At 40.5% G+C, this 15,537-nt stretch overlaps 1 protein-coding gene across 2 annotated transcripts in view; it reads left to right on the plus strand.

The window, feature by feature from the left end:
• Nucleotides 1-8,020: 8,020 nt before the first annotated feature.
• The window catches only part of ZNF169 (zinc finger protein 169), a 72,938-nt gene continuing 65,421 nt past the window's right edge, over nucleotides 8,021-15,537 (plus strand). For both annotated transcript variants that reach the window (XM_028093065.1, XM_028093066.1), the window contains exon 1: nucleotides 8,021-8,104. The gene's annotated coding sequence lies outside the window, so the exon portion shown is untranslated. The remainder of the gene's footprint in view (nucleotides 8,105-15,537) is intronic.

Raw genomic sequence — 15,537 nt, forward strand, 5'->3', positions numbered from 1 at the left:
AAAGGGTTAGTGTCTTCATTTGTATTCAGGATAACTGTATGCTGGGGGAAGTATGACCATATTATTTCATATTTATGCATGTCTGAGATATAAATTTTCTAAATATTGTTATTTTGATAACCCAAAGCTGTTTTGCTACTTCTGGGCTCTTGTCCTCTCCAAGTTATACAGTGAAACCCATGGAATATAGGAAGAAACTCATTATTGGTTCCTCCCTCACAGTCCTCACTTCCTCCACTCCTTCCTGAACTATAGTTTTCTTCACCACATGGTCCCACTATGTTACTGCTGCCACCAAAATGTCCACTCTTCCTTGGACAAGAGTTATAAGGTTGTTAGTTATATTCAAAATCATTGTAATTTCCACTTGCATAATTTCTTCCTACATTGTTGTCAAAACCACCTCTGTAGCCCCCACCCTGTTTCCACAGCCTGTATCTCCACCACTGTATCTTCATTCTTCTCCTTCATAACCATGCTGCCTCCAAAAATGCCACCTCCAAATCCTCTTCCATACCCATTATAGCCATCTCCAAATCCATGTCTTCTTCCATACCCATGAGAACCTCTTCTAATCTTGCCTCCTGATCCACTGCCTCTGCATTAATCCTTCGCAGCAAAATACCTTCCTCTGCCACTCCTAGAACTTTTGATTCCCGGCATTTCTTGCCTGCACGAAGACTTTCTTATTTCTGACCACAGATGGTATGGTATTTCCACAGTACAATTTTATCCACAGGATCATGATCATCAAAAGTAATAAAACCAATGCCTCTCTTCTTTCCAGACTGCCTATCAGTAATGATCTCAAATGGTATCAAGTTTTCCATATTCCTTGCATAGTTTCTTAGGTGATGTTCCTTAGTATCTTCTTTAATTCCACCACAGGTAGCTTCTTCATAGTTACATGAGCACCAGGTCTTCCAGATTTCTCTTGCTACAGTACATTTTGACTCAACCACTCTCCCATCAATCGAATGAGATCTTGCAGCCATGATAGCACCAACCTCTGTCATGTATGAAAAAGTTACAAAACCCAATACTCTTGAGCTCTTTCATGAGGGATTTCTTATTACCACACAGTCTGTAAATTTTCCCCATGGCTTGCAGTAGTTCCTCAGACTTTCTTCTGTGGTTTCAAAACTTAAGCCACCACTAAAGAAGTTCCAGAAATGTCCCTTCTCTTTCTCCATAGCAGACTCAGTAACTTCAGCTGGACTTCAGCCAGAGAGATGAGAGAGACCTCTGCCTATGAGCATGGGCACACTTATCCTGGTGCTGCTGTCTGGAAGCCTTCTTTTCTTGTCTCTGCTTTGGTGTAATTCATACAAAAGCCTTCCATACCACAAGATAGTTTTCAAAATCGTTTATACTTCATCATGTTATGTCTTTGATTTCTTTTTACATTTGTTTTGTGAGCTAGCTTACCTTCCCACAAATAACTATTTTCTCAAGCATTTCAAACTGATTTGAAACCATTCTCTCTCACTTTTCTTCTCTTTCTGCTTCTCCCATCCTGGTTGCTTTACTGACTTTCCCTTTAGTTCTGTTCTGTTGACTTGCACCATCATCACACTGATTATTTTAGTTTTAGATTAAAAAGCTAATAATACAGGAAATTAAGCTTTATTGTTTATCACCACTGTACTGATGAATATAGTCACCTAGATAAATATTAGAATTACTTTTGGTGTTGAAAAGTATGCAAATGCTATTTTAATTGGATCATATTAAGTGTACAACTCACTTTATGGAGACCATGAATTTAGGCTTCTTTAAAATTTTATTTATATAAGACTGTGTAATTCTGCATACGTAATTCATGCAAAAATGAAAGCGACTTTTAAGATTTCTGAGATGTATGTTTTCTCCCCCAAATTTAATATAAAAATTATCTCTATTAAGCATTCAGGCCTAATTTTGCCCCACTATTGAGGCAAAACCCTTTTGAGTAGTTTTCCTCCATGCCATGTGAATTATGAAGATTTTTCAGTCTGTCTGGTGGAAACAGGCACTATTCCTGGCCTGTGTGAGCTCACAGTATTTCCTTCTAATCCTGTCCAGTGGTTCTTTCCTCTGGGTTGCACAGGCCTTTGTTGCTCAGCAATCAGCTGATACTTGAGGGGGAAGATCCTCCACTTGGGTTTCCCTTCTCTGGCTTATGACCTGAACTTTTTCTCCATCCGGGGAAGTTCAAGGGCTTACCTGGTTTATTACTCATCTCTCAAGGTTCACTGCTCTTCATTGTCTTATATCCAATGTCTTCAAACCCATCTCCTTTTAATATTTATTATAGGCAGGAGGCTAAATCTGGTTCCTGTTACTTCATTTTGAGCCAAGGCTAATAGGAATTTGAAAACACTTGTCAAATTCCTAGAAAAACAGTGTGTGTCTCTTTATAAAGGCCTTGATGTTTCTGAGCTCTCTATTCTGTTACATCTAAACTGTGATTTTTGTACTAAAATAATTTTAGTTTTAATTTTTACAGCTTTAAGTGTTTTCACATTTACTTTGTAAAAATTAATAAAAGGAAACCTGGTTTAGCGTGGAGTCAAGAGGACAGCAGGGAGCACTCTCACACTCTCCCACATTACCACTCATGGTCAGTTGCAGACCTAACAGGAAAAGATGCACCTTGTAAATGAACACCACTAGCTACTACTTTACTAACCCAGCAGGAAGAAGGAAGATTTCTTCTGCCGGGCAACAGGTCAGCCAATGACAGACTCTCACCGCTCAGCCAATGAAAAGCCAATACACTTTCAGCTCCCCATTTACTCCAGTGGACTTTTAGTTTACAACAACCCCTCCCAAATTCCCCTTTCCTCTATAAAAGAACCTTTCAATCCTTTGATTTCTGCATTTGCCTATGGTTTGCCACAGCTTTCTTGTCCCAGGTTGCAATCATCTGCTGTTCCCAAATAAACCTATATTTTACTGGTAAAATAACCGGTAATTTTATTTCTAAGGTTAACATTACTTGTGATCAGAAACGAGATCCAGCAAAGACCCTCAATTACACCAAGGCTAGTGAGCAAACAGGTGCTGGTGCCCACAGAGCCAACTGGGCTCACTGGGTCCTGCTGACCATTTAGTTTGAGAGTAAATTTTCTCCTGGGTTTTGAGCTCTGCTCTCTTTGTGTTCCAGCTCTCCAGGCTTTATTCAGGATCTGTTTTAAGGCTTTGTTTTTTTCCAAGAGTACCCATTTAGCCTCTAGTCTGGCTCAGTTTTGGAATTGGACTGTTCTTACTGGAACCATGCTGGCCTTTGGTTTGATTCCTCCTGGAGCCAGGCTGTTCCTGTTGAAACTGTGTTGTTTTGGTATTTTTCTTTATGTTCTAGAGAAAAACCTCTAAGAAATGGCATCTCAGTCATCAAAATACTTTGATGGTCCCCCCGCCACACACATATATTGGGACTCCAGAGGATTTTATGTTTAAAAAGACTATAGTCCTTCCTCATGTGCACTGACTTAACCAAAAGTAATTTTTTAATTTTTTTTATTTGAGCATAGTTGACACACTCTGTTACATTAATTTCAGGTGTACAACAATTTGATTTAAAAAGTTTATACATTATGCTATATTCACAAGTGTAGCTACCATCTGTCACCATACATCACTATCACAATATTACTATATTCCTTATGCTGTACCTTTTATTCCCATGATTTATTCATTCCATAATTGGAAGCCTTTATGTCCAACTCCCCTTCACCCATTTTGGCAATCACTTCACCCTCTTTCTCTCTGGAAACCATCAGTTTCTTCTCTGTATTTATAGTTCTAATTCTGCTTTTTGTTTATTCATTTTTTTAAGATTCCATATATGAGTGAAATCATACGGTGTTTGTCTTTCTCAGTCTGACTTATTTCATTTAGTATAATACTCTTAAGGTCCACCCATGTTGTTGTGAATGGCACAATCTCATCTTTTTTATGGCTGTGTAACATTCCATTGTGTGTGTGTATGTATGTGTGTATGTATATATACCATATCTTCCTCATCCATTTATCTATCGGTGGACTCAGGTTGCTTCTGTAACTTGGCTGTTGTTGATAACACTGCAACAAACATAGAGATGAATGTATCTTTTCAAGTTAGTGTTTTAATTTTTGTTGGGTGAACACCCAATAGTGGAATTATTGGATCATATAGTATTTCTATTTTTAACTTTTTGTGGAACCTCTGTACTGTTTTCCACAGTGGCTGTACCAGTTTATATTCTTACCAACAGTGAATGAGGATTCCTTTTTCTCTACATCCTTGCCAGTACTTGTTATTTCTTGTCTTTTTTATTTTAGCCATTCTGACAGATGTGAGGTGATATCTCATTATGGTTTTGATTGGCATTTCCATGATGATTAGTGATGTTGAGCATCCTTTTGTGTGCCTTTTGGCCATATATATGTCTTCTTTGGAAAAATGCCTATTCAGGACATTTATTTATTATTTATTAAATGGATTGTTTTTTTTGGTGTTGAGTTATATAAGTTCTTTATATATTTTGGATATTAACCCATTATCAGATATATCATTTGCAAATATCTTCTCTCTTTCAGTAGGTTACCTTTTTGTTAGTGGTTTCCTTTGCTATGCAAAACCTTTTTATTTTTTTATTTTTAAATTTTATTTTATTGTTATATTAGTCACCATACATCATTAGTTTTTGATGTAGGGATCCCATATTCATTGTTTTCATAGAACACCCAGTGCTCCATGCAGTGCGTGCCCTCCTTAATACCCATCACCAGGCTAACCCATCCCCCTACCCCCTCCCCTCTAGAACCCTCAGTTTGTTTCTCAGAGTCCATAGTCTCTCATGGTTCATCTCTCCCTCCGATTTCCCTCCCTTCATTTTCCCCTTCCTTCTCCTAATGTCCTCCCTGCTATTCCTGATGTTCCACAAATAAGTGAAACCATATAATTGACTTTCTCTGCTTGACTTATTTCACTTAGCATCATCTCCTCCAGTCCCATCCATGTTGATGTAAAAGTTGGGTATTCGTCCTTTCTGATGGCTGAGTAATATTCCATTGTATATATGGACCACATCTTCTTTATCCATTCATCTGCTGAAGGGCATCTCGGCTCTTTCCGCAGTTTGGCTATTGTGGACATTGCTGCTGTGAACATTGGGGTGCAAGTCCCTTCTTTTACTACCTCTGTGTCTTTGGGGTAAATACCCAGGAGTGCAATTGCTGAGTCATAGGGTAGCTCTATTTTTAATTTTTTGAGGCACCTCCACACTGTTTTCCAAAGTGGCTGTACCAATTGCATTCCCACCAACAGCGTAAGAGGGTTCCCCTTTCTCCACAACCTCTCCAACATTTGTTGTTTCTTGCCTTGTAAATTTTTGCGATTCTAACTGGTGTAAGGTGGTATCTCAGTGTGGTTTTGATTTGAAAACCTTTTTATTTTGATACAGCCCCAATAGTTTATTTTGGCTTTTGTTTTCCTTGCCTTGGGAGACATGTCTAGAAAGTACAGATTTCCCAGAATTGAAGCAGACAACATCTGACCAGACAGCTTTTCCATGATGTCTGGACCAGGCCAGTATATCTTCTTCTCACTGTTGTTTCTTCTCTCTTTTGTAGGAAGACAAATGCCCCTTTCTGCTTTATCCAAGTCCTTGTGAAAGGGGGACATCTCTTCTTATTGTGTTGTTTTTTTTTTTTTTAAAGAAACCTCATTATGATCCCAGGACAAGTAAATTTTCACTTGTGTTCTTCCAAGGGTTAGAAGGTTCAGAATTCACAAAAGTCTTCTTTCTTCTGAACTATTAACTGACTTTGAATTCTTCTCCAAATTCATGATCTCTGAATTTACAGGCTTATAAGCTGTATTATCAATAGCAGATTTGGTCCCAAACTGTTCTTTTGAGATAACAACACTGTTTTAGAATGTCTTTGAAGTTGTGCTGTTTTTGCAAAAAGTAATCAGCTGTTGTTTCATATTTATATCTGCACTGTATCTTCCCAAATGTACTTGGTTAATTCTTTCAGTGTGCTCTTGCAGTATCCACTAGTCAGCTTTTGTGGTTGCCTTTTTTTTTTTAAGATTTTTATTTATTCATCTGACAGAGAGAGAGAGAGAGTGAGAGAGAGAGAGCACAAGCTCTCTCAGGGGGAGCGCCTCTCAGGGGGAGCTGCAGGCAGAGGGAGAAGCAGGCTCTCTGCTAAGGAGCGCGACTCAGGGTTCTATCCCAGGACCCCAGGATCATGAGCTGAGCTGAAGGCAGACGCTTAATTGACTGAGCCACTCAGGCACCCCATTGTGGTTGCTTTAAGCAGAAACTTCCAGGAGGTATACATGATCCCAGGTTTGCCTTCATGAGAACCATTCTCCCCTAAGTTGGAATAAAGGCCAATAGGTTTTTTAGTTGGCTACTTTCAGACCTAGATTCCTGGTTTAGAACCATTGTACAATTTGGAATTGTTATGTTACTTCTGTTGTATATAATTAAGTTTCATATTTTGTTGCCTGGTCAAACTTAAAAAAACCCTTCATGTACCCAAAAAAGCAATGCTGGCTCAATGCTTCAAGATGATCTCCAACACTTGTGATTTTTTAAAAAAAGAGTTTATTTATTTATTTGACAGAGAGAGACACAGTGAGAGAGGGAACAGGAGCAGGTGGAGTGAGAGAGGGAGAAGCAGGCTTCTTGCTGAGCAGGGAGCCTGATGCCAGAACCCTGGGATCATAACCCGAGCCAAAGGCCGACGCTTTAACAACTGAGCCACCCAGGTGCCCCGTACACTTATGATCTTGAGAAGATAATGGACTTCAGGTTAGAGTACCTGTGAGTTCTCTCTCCTAACCTTCTTTGTTAATCAAATGTGGCCTTAAGTGGTTTCCAACTGCTATGCATTTTCCCTCTGATGTAGGTTGTCATAGCCTATGGGAAACATTTTTCCTGGCACGGAGGGACAAAACCACTAAACATAAAAAACCTGACTCTTGATCAGCAGTGCTTTTGAAGAAAGATCTTGATTGAAAAGGGGAAAGGTGAAAATAAAAGGAAACCTCATTTAGAATGGAGCCAAAAAAAGAAGAAGAATGGAGCCGCGAGGCCGGCAGGGGGAGCTCTCAATTCCTATCACTCTTGGACAGTTGCAGACCCAATAGGAAAAGATAGGCCTTGGGATACTACTTTACGACCCCGGGAGGAGGGAGGTAGTTTTCCTCCTCTCCCCCACTGCCCTGCAGCAGCCCAGCCAATGAGAAGCCACTACACTTCCAGCTCCCGGTTCTCTGCAATGCCCCTCCCAAAGCCTCCTTTCTTTGTTAAAAGAACTTGCTCTTCTTCGCTCCTGAACTTGTTGATGGTTTTGCCAAAACCTGCTTGTCTGGGATTGCAATTCTCTATTTCTCAATGAAGCTGTTTTTGCTGTTAAAATAACTGGCAGTGTTATGTTATTAGTAGGCTCCACCCACAGCAGGGAGCCCAGCGCTGGGCTTGAACTCACAGGCTGAGATCAAGAGTCCCACACTTAACTGGGCCACGCAGGCGCCCCTGGCAGTTTTATTTTTAAGGTTAACAAGTTTTTCCTCACTTTCCTCTAATTATTATTTTTTTAAATTAACTTCAGTATCTTTAAAAAAAGAACAATACCAGTACCTTTGGCATTTTTTTAGAAGTTCGTTAATTTTGCACTGTTATTTAAACGTAAACACAGGGCTGAATCTGAAGGATGGAGGACAAGTACACATCCAGGTAACCATTTTTTTTATTAAACAAAAAATACAAGGGCCCTATAAATTAAAACGATTTTCTGCTCACCTGAGTCACCCTTCTCTTGTACGGGAAAGTCAGTTTGATTTTACTTGCCTGATTCTTCACAATTTCTGCAGAAGCCCAAGGGACTGTAGTTGAAGGGGCCAATGGAGTGCGGCGGGCAACTACCACATGGGGTCGCCCAAGGCCCAGCGCAGGCGGGAGGTGTCAGCGCAAGCGCGCTGCGCTCTGTGGCATTGTGGGTATTGAAGACCCTCGCCCAGCGCACTGTGGGTAGCGCAGTCCGGCGCCCCGGGGCACTGTGGGTAGTGTTGCCCCGCGCCCGCCGGAGTGGCTGGTCGCTGGTGACAGTCCTTGCGCTTTTGGTGAGCAGTCCGCCGCGGAGGGGAGCGGGGCGGGGGGCGCGGCGGAGGCGAGCGGGGTTGGTTCGCTGTGGCCGCGGGTTCCCGGAGGGGTCTGGTTTTTCCGGCGGGGCTGTGGCGGGAGCTCGGCGCGCTCTGCGCGGTGGGGCTGGGGTCTCGGCGTCGGTCCCGGAGCGGCACGCGGCGAGGCGGGCGCCGCTTGGCCCCACGCGCCCAGGTCTTGGCGGGGAAGACCGGCCTCGGGCGAACAGCCAGCTTTGCCTCAGTGGCGGGAGCAGCCGGGGCGAGGGACTCGGGTCAGTGGCCTCAGGCCCGCGGACCCCGGAGGGCGCCGAAGGGCGCGGCGAAGTCAGACCTCCCCGGGTTGCGTGCGGCGTCGTTGGGTCCACACGCGCGCCTGCGGTCTGCCGCCTCGACCGGGCGGGCCCTTCCCGGAGCTTGCGGCGGCGCGAGTGCAGTGCAGTCCGCCGGGCGGGGCACGGGCTGCGGGCTGAAGCCCTGAATTACCGGCGGTGGGAGAGGCGATGGAGGGGAAGACCTACGCGCTTAAGGCCTTACTTTTAACTCTCCTTACGAAAATGAAACCCCCGCGTACCCAGAAGTCGCCGTGAGGTTCGTGGGTTCATCACTCACATTCACCCGTGATCAGTGGGAACCCTGCCTGTCCTTTCTCCCCCAGTCGGCTACCCCGAGCGGACATGCCTCTGTCCAAGGGGCCGGTGCCGGGCCTGCCGTGGGAGACACCCCCTCCCCCTCGGCCAGGGGGCCCCCCGCATTGTCCCATTGGGAGAGTTCAAATCCCGCCCTGCCCCCTTCTCACGGACTCGTCCTGAGCAAGGTACTGACCCTCCTGGAGCTGGTGTGGGCATGGAAAGAGTTCAAACTTGTGTCTGACCCGTACCAAGTGACGAATAACGTTCCTGTGTGTGTTTACTGAGCCCCATGGGCATGTAGAGGATTAATACACTGGGTGTCAGCCTGAATTCAGCGCAGGTTTGCACTAAAATCCCACCCTGACTGTTCGTGAGGAGGTCCGTCCCTTCCCTGCCTGGTTCTGATGCCTTCGTGCAGTGGCACCCAGCTGCAGCCTTGCAAGTTTCCAGCCTGTCTTCTGGGCGGGAGAGACTGCCGAGGTGGGAACTGCTTCTGGTGTGTGCCCAGGTGGGCCCGGGAGCAATCTGCCCTCGCCCACCACACCCAAGGAGAACTGCCCGTTACGGAGGGGAGAACTCTTAAGGGCCTGGCAGCCCATCTCAGGTGGGCACCACCTCCTTGTGTTCTTGTGGTGTCAACCTCGCTGTGTGTGTAATATTCCCTGTGGGGCTCAGAGCTGCGGATGGATTCCCAGGAAGCCTGGCCTATTCTTGAAAGGACACATTCCTGCACAGGTGTCCTCCTGGGGCACGTTTCTCTGCCTTCATTCAGCTTTTCAACCTCTCCATACATTCACTCTGTATTCTCAGGGCCTCGGCAGTGCTGGCAAAACAAAGATGGGGAGAAATGCTGGTTTGAGAACAGTAGTCTTGTATTGGCCACATTTTTATTTCCTCAGCCATCTTGCACATTAGGTGGTAGAATTTTCATTTTGTAGAACGGTAAATGGTGCAGAAGGGGATTAAATGACTTTTACCTTGGAGCTAGCTGTTCTTCTTTCACTTTCAAAGTTGATGAAAATTTAAAAAGAGGTGCTCTATTTTTAAAGATTGTCTCATACATCTAATGCTGATTAAAAAAACATTCATTTCCTCCTGATCCTTGGTCTCAGCCCCTAAGGACATTAACAGGAATCAGACCATCCAGTGTTTGCAGTCGGCATATCCCCACCCTTTAGAGTTTTTTCTACTTTCCTTATTTTGAGGGGTGTGGAGGGAGATGGGGTTATTCAATTTAAAATTTATTGTGGAAATTTTACAAATAGAGCCACATGTAGCAAGAATATTGAAAGAACATCTCTGTACCCCCTCACTTGGCTTCAGCAATTGTCACCATTCTGCTCTTCGTCTTCCTTTTTGGCTTTCTCTGCTGAAGTATTTTGCAGCAAATCCCAGATATCATTTTACTTGTGGATACTTCAGTATGCATCTCTTATGAATAAAGAATTTTTAAAAATATTTTTATTAGAATTTTTTATTATAATTAACATGCAATGTTAATATTAGTTCATGTACAATATATTGACTCAACAATTCTATACATTACTCATTGCTTACCACGATAAGTGTAGTCACCAAATGTCACTATACAATGTTATTACAATATCATTGACTATATTCCCTATGCTGTACTTTTCGTCTCTGTGACTTATTTATTTTAAAACTGGAAGTTTGTACCTCTTTTTTTTTTTAAGATTTCATTTATTTATTAGAGAGAGAACCAGAGAGAGAACACAAGAGGGGGGAGGGTCAGAGGGAGAAGCAGACTTCCTGCTGAGCAGGGAGCCCGATGTGGGACTCGATCCTGGGACTCCAAGGTCATAACCTGAGCCAAAGGCAGTTGCTTAACCAACTGAGCCACCCAGGCCCCAAGTTTGTACCTCTTAATCCCTTTTTTCTATTTTGCCCATATATCCAACACCTCCACTCTGACAGCCACCATTTTGTTCTCTCTATTTAGGAGTTTTGTTTTTTGTTTGTTCTTCATTCATCTATTGATGGAGACTCAGGTTGCTTTCATATGTTCACTATTGTAGATAAAGCTGTAATAAACATAAGGATCCATGTATCTTTTTGAATTGGCATTTTCATTTTCTTTGGGTAAATACCCAGTAGTGAAATAACTGGATCATATGGTAGTTCTATTTTTAAGTTTCCTAGGAAACTCCATACTATTTTACACAGTGGTTGTACCAATGTGTCATTTTACATTCCCACCAAGTGTGTGAAGGTTCTTTTTTCATCATACCCTTGACAACACTTGTTATTTATTGTCTTTTTAATACTAGCCATTCTGAATGGTGTGAAGTGATATTTCATTGTAGTTTTAATTTGCATTTCCCTGATGATGAGTGATGTTGAGCATCTTTTCATGTGTCTGTTGCCATCTGTATGTCTTCTTTGGAAAAATGTCTATTCAGGTCTTCTGCCAATTTTAAAAAATGTTTTTTGGTGTTGTATAAATTCTTTATATATTTTGGATATTAACCACTTATTGGAGATATAATTTGCAAATATCTTCTCCCATTCAGTAGAGGTTTTCTTTTTGTTTTGTTGATGGTTTCCTATACTGAGCAGAAGCTTTTTATTTTGATGTGGTCTGAATAGTTTATTACTGCTTTTGTTTCTTTTGCCTGAGGAGGCATATATTTTTTTAAGATTTTATTTATTTATTTGTCAGAGGGAGAGCTCAAGGAGGGGGAGCGGCAGGCAGAGGGAGAAGCAGGCTCACCGCTGAGCAAGGAGCCCAGTGCGGGACTTGATCCCAGGACCCTGGGATCATGACCTGAGCCAAAGGCAGACACTTAACCAACTGAGCCACCCAGGCCTCCCTGAGGAGGCATATTTAGGAAAATGCTGTGACAGTTGATGTCAAAGAAATTACTGACTATTTTCTTTTAGGAATTTTATAGTTTCAGGTTTCACATTTAGGTGTTTAATCCATTTTGAGGCCTTTTCTCTTTTTTAAATTCTAGTACAGTTAACATCAGTGTTATATTAGTTTCAGGTGTACAGTGTAGTGATTCAGCAATTCTATACATTACTCAGTGCTGATCAGGATAAGTGTATTGTTAACCCTCTTCACGTATTTCACCCAGCTCCCCACCCACCTCTTCTCTGGTAATCATCACTTTGTTCTCTATAGTTAAGAGTCTGCTTTATGGTCTCTTTTTTCCTTTGTTCATTTGTTTCTTAAATTCCACATACAAGTGAAATCATATGGTATATGTCTTTTTCTGACTGACTTATTTCACTTAGCATTATACTCTCTAGATCCATTCATGTTGTAAATGACAAGATTTCATTCTTTTTTATGGCTAAGTAATTCCATTTTCGTGTGTGTATCAAATCTTCTTTATCCATTCATCTATCATTGGATAATTAGGTTGCTTCCATATCTTTGCTATTGTAAATAATGCTGCAGTAAACATAGGGGTACATATATCTGTTCAAGTTAGTGTTTTTATATTCTTTGGGTAAATACCAAATAGTGAAATTACTGTTCTGTTTTTATTTTTTTGAGGGACCTCCATATTGTTTTCCACAGTGGCTGCACCAGTTTGCATTCCCACTAACAGTACAAGAGGGTTCCTTTTTTCCCACATCCTCTTCAATACTTGTTGTTTTCTGTATTTTTTATTTTAGCCATTCTGACAGGTGTGGGGTGGTATTTCGTTGTGGTTTTGATTTGTATTTCCCTGATGATCAGTGATGTCGAGCATCTTTTCGTGTGTCTGTTGTCTTTGGAGAAATGTCTGTTCTTCTGCCTATTTTTAATTGGATAATTTGGGGTTTTTTTGGTGGTATTGTATAAGTTCTTTATATATTTTGCATTCTAAGCCTTTATTGCATATGTCACTTGCCAATATATTCCCATCCAGTAGGTTGTCTTTTAAGTTTATTCATTGTTTCCTTTGCTGTGCAGAAGCTTTTTATTTTGATGTAGTCCTAATAGTTTATTTTTGTTTTTGTTTCCCTTGTGTCAGGAGACAGATCCAGAAAAATGTTGCTCTGGCTGATGCCAGAGAAATTACTGCCGGTGCTCTCTTACAGGATTTTTCGGTTTCAGGTCTCACATTTAGGTTCTTAATCCATTTTGAGTTTATTTTGTGTATGGTGTAAGAGAGTGGTCCTGTAGGATTCTTTCATGTGTAGCTGGCATTTTCCCAACACCATTTGTTGAAGAGACTTTTTCCATTGGATATTCTTTCCTGCTTTGTCGAAGATAATTGACCATTAGTCATGGGTTTATTTCTGGTTGTTCTTTTCTGTTCTGTTGATCTATGTGTCTGTCTTTGTGCCAGTACAATGCTGTTTTGATTACTACAGCTTTGTAGTACATCTTGAAATCTGGGATTGTGATACCTCCATTTTTGTTCTTAAGATTGCTTTGGCTATTTCTGGGTAATTTTTTTTTGTTTTTTTGTTTTTTTGTGTGGTTCCGTACAAATTTTAGGATTATTCTAGTTCTGTGAAAAAAAGCTCTTGGTATTTTCATAGGCATTGCATTAAATCTGTAGATTGCTTTGGGTAGTGTGGACATTTTAACAATGATTGTTCTTCTGATCAGTGAGCATGGAATATATTCCCATTTGTGTCATCTTCAGTTTCATCAGTGTTTTATAGTTGTCAGAGTACAGGCTTTTTACCTCCTTAGTTTAGTTTATTCTTTAGGTTTTATTATTTTTCTGGCAATTGTAAATGGGATTGTTTTCTTAATTTCTCTTTCTGTTACTTTGTTATTAGTGTATAGCAATGCAATGCAACGGATTTCTGTATATTGATTTTGTAACCTGTAACCATATTGAATTCACTTATCAGTACTATTAGTGGTTTGTTTGTTTATTTATTTATTTATTTATTTATTAAAATTTTTTTGTGGAGTCTTTAGGGTTTTCTATATATAGTCTCGTGTCATCTGCAAGTAGTGCAGGTTTTACTTCTTCCTTACCAATTTGGATGCCTATTATTTCTTGTCCAATTGCTGTGGCTAGGACTTTCAGTATCATGTTGAATAAAAGTGGTGAGGGTAGACATCCTTGTCTTATTTTTTATCTTAGGGGAAAAGCTTTCAGTTTTTCACTATTAAGTATGATGTTAGCTGTGGGTTTTTCATATATGGCCTTTATTATGCTGAGGTATGTTCCCTCTGAACCTGTATTGATCAGGGTTTTTATCATGAATGGATGTCGTTCTTTGTCAGATGCTTTTTTTTTTTTTTTTTGCATCTGTTGAGATGATCGTATGGTTTTTGTGCTTTCTCTTGATGTGATTGATTTGTGAATACTGAACCACCTCTGCAGCCCAGGAATAAATCCCACTTAATTATTGTGAATGATTTTTGTAATGTATTGTTGGATTTGGTTTGCTAATATTTTTTGAGAGTTTTTGCATCTATGTTCATTAGAGATACTGGTCTCCAGTTCTCTTTTTTGGTGGGGGGGGTGTGTTTATCTGGTTTTGGTATCAGGGTAAATTTGGCCTCAAAAATGATTTTGGAAGCTTCCTTCCTCTTCTATTTTTTGGAATAGTTTGAGAAGAATAGTTATTTACTGTCCTTTAAATGTTTGGTAGAATTCGGTCCTGGACTTTTGTTGGTTGGAAGGTTTTTAATTAGTGATTCAGTTTCACTGTTGGTAATCACAATGTTCAAATTTTCTATTTCTTCATGCTTCAGTTTTGGGAGGCTATATGTTTCTAGGAATTTGTCCAGTTCTTCTGGGTTGTCCAATTTCTTGGCAAATGATTTTTCATAATATTCTCTTTTAATCCTAATTTCTGTGGTGTCAGTTCTTTCTCTCTTTCTGATTTTATTTGAGTCTACTCTGCTTTTTTTTTTTTTTTTTTTTTTTGAGCAGTCTACTTTTTATCAACTTTATTGACTTTTTTTTTCAAGGAACCAGATGCTGGTTTCATTGATCTGTCCTATTGGGTTTTTGCTTGTTTGGTTTGGTTTTGTAGCTTCTATTTCATTTATTTCTGCTCTAATCTTTATTATTTCTTTACTTCTACAGGCTTTGGGTTTTGTTTGTTCTTTTTCTAGCTCCTTTAGGTGTAAGATAAGGTTTGTTTACTTGAGATTTTTCTTGCTTCTTGAAGTAGGCCTATATTGCTATGTAATTCCCTCTTAGGACCACCTTTGCTGTTTCCCAAAGTTTGAACCATTGTGTTTTTATTTTCACTTATTTCCATTTATTTTTTTATTTCTTCTTTGATTTCCTGGTGGACCCATTCATTATTTAGTAGCATGTTATTTAACCTCCATGTATTTGTGCTCGTTCCAGATTTTTTCTTGTGGTTGATTTCTAGTTTCATAGCGTTGTGGTCTGAAAAGATGCATGGTATGATTTTGATCTTCTTGAATTTGTTGAGACTTGTTTTGTGGCCTAACGTGATTTCTTTTGGAGACTGTTCCATGTGCACTTGAAAAGAATGTGTATTCTGTTTTAGGTTGGAGTGTTCTGAATATATCTGCTAGAGCCATCTGGCCAAATGTGTCATTCAAAGCCACTGATTCCTTATTGATTTTCTGTTTGGATGATCTATCTGTTGATATAGGTGGGGTGTTAAGGTCCCCTACTGTTATTTTATTACTATTGATTATTTTCTTTATGTTTATTATTAGCTGCTTTATGTATTTGGGTGCTCCCATGTGGGGGTCACAAATATTTAAAATTATTATATCTTTTTGTTGGATTGTTCCTTTTATGATTATATAGTGTCCAATCTATTTTCTCCAGTTTATATATTGCTACTCTGGCTCTCTTATTTCCATTTGCATAA

The sequence above is a fragment of the Eumetopias jubatus genome, unplaced genomic scaffold (assembly GCF_037043125.1).
Source record: "Eumetopias jubatus isolate StellerSeaLion01/CBP00866 unplaced genomic scaffold, mEumJub1_p1.0 scaffold_15, whole genome shotgun sequence".
Classification (NCBI taxonomy): domain Eukaryota; kingdom Metazoa; phylum Chordata; class Mammalia; order Carnivora; family Otariidae; genus Eumetopias; species Eumetopias jubatus.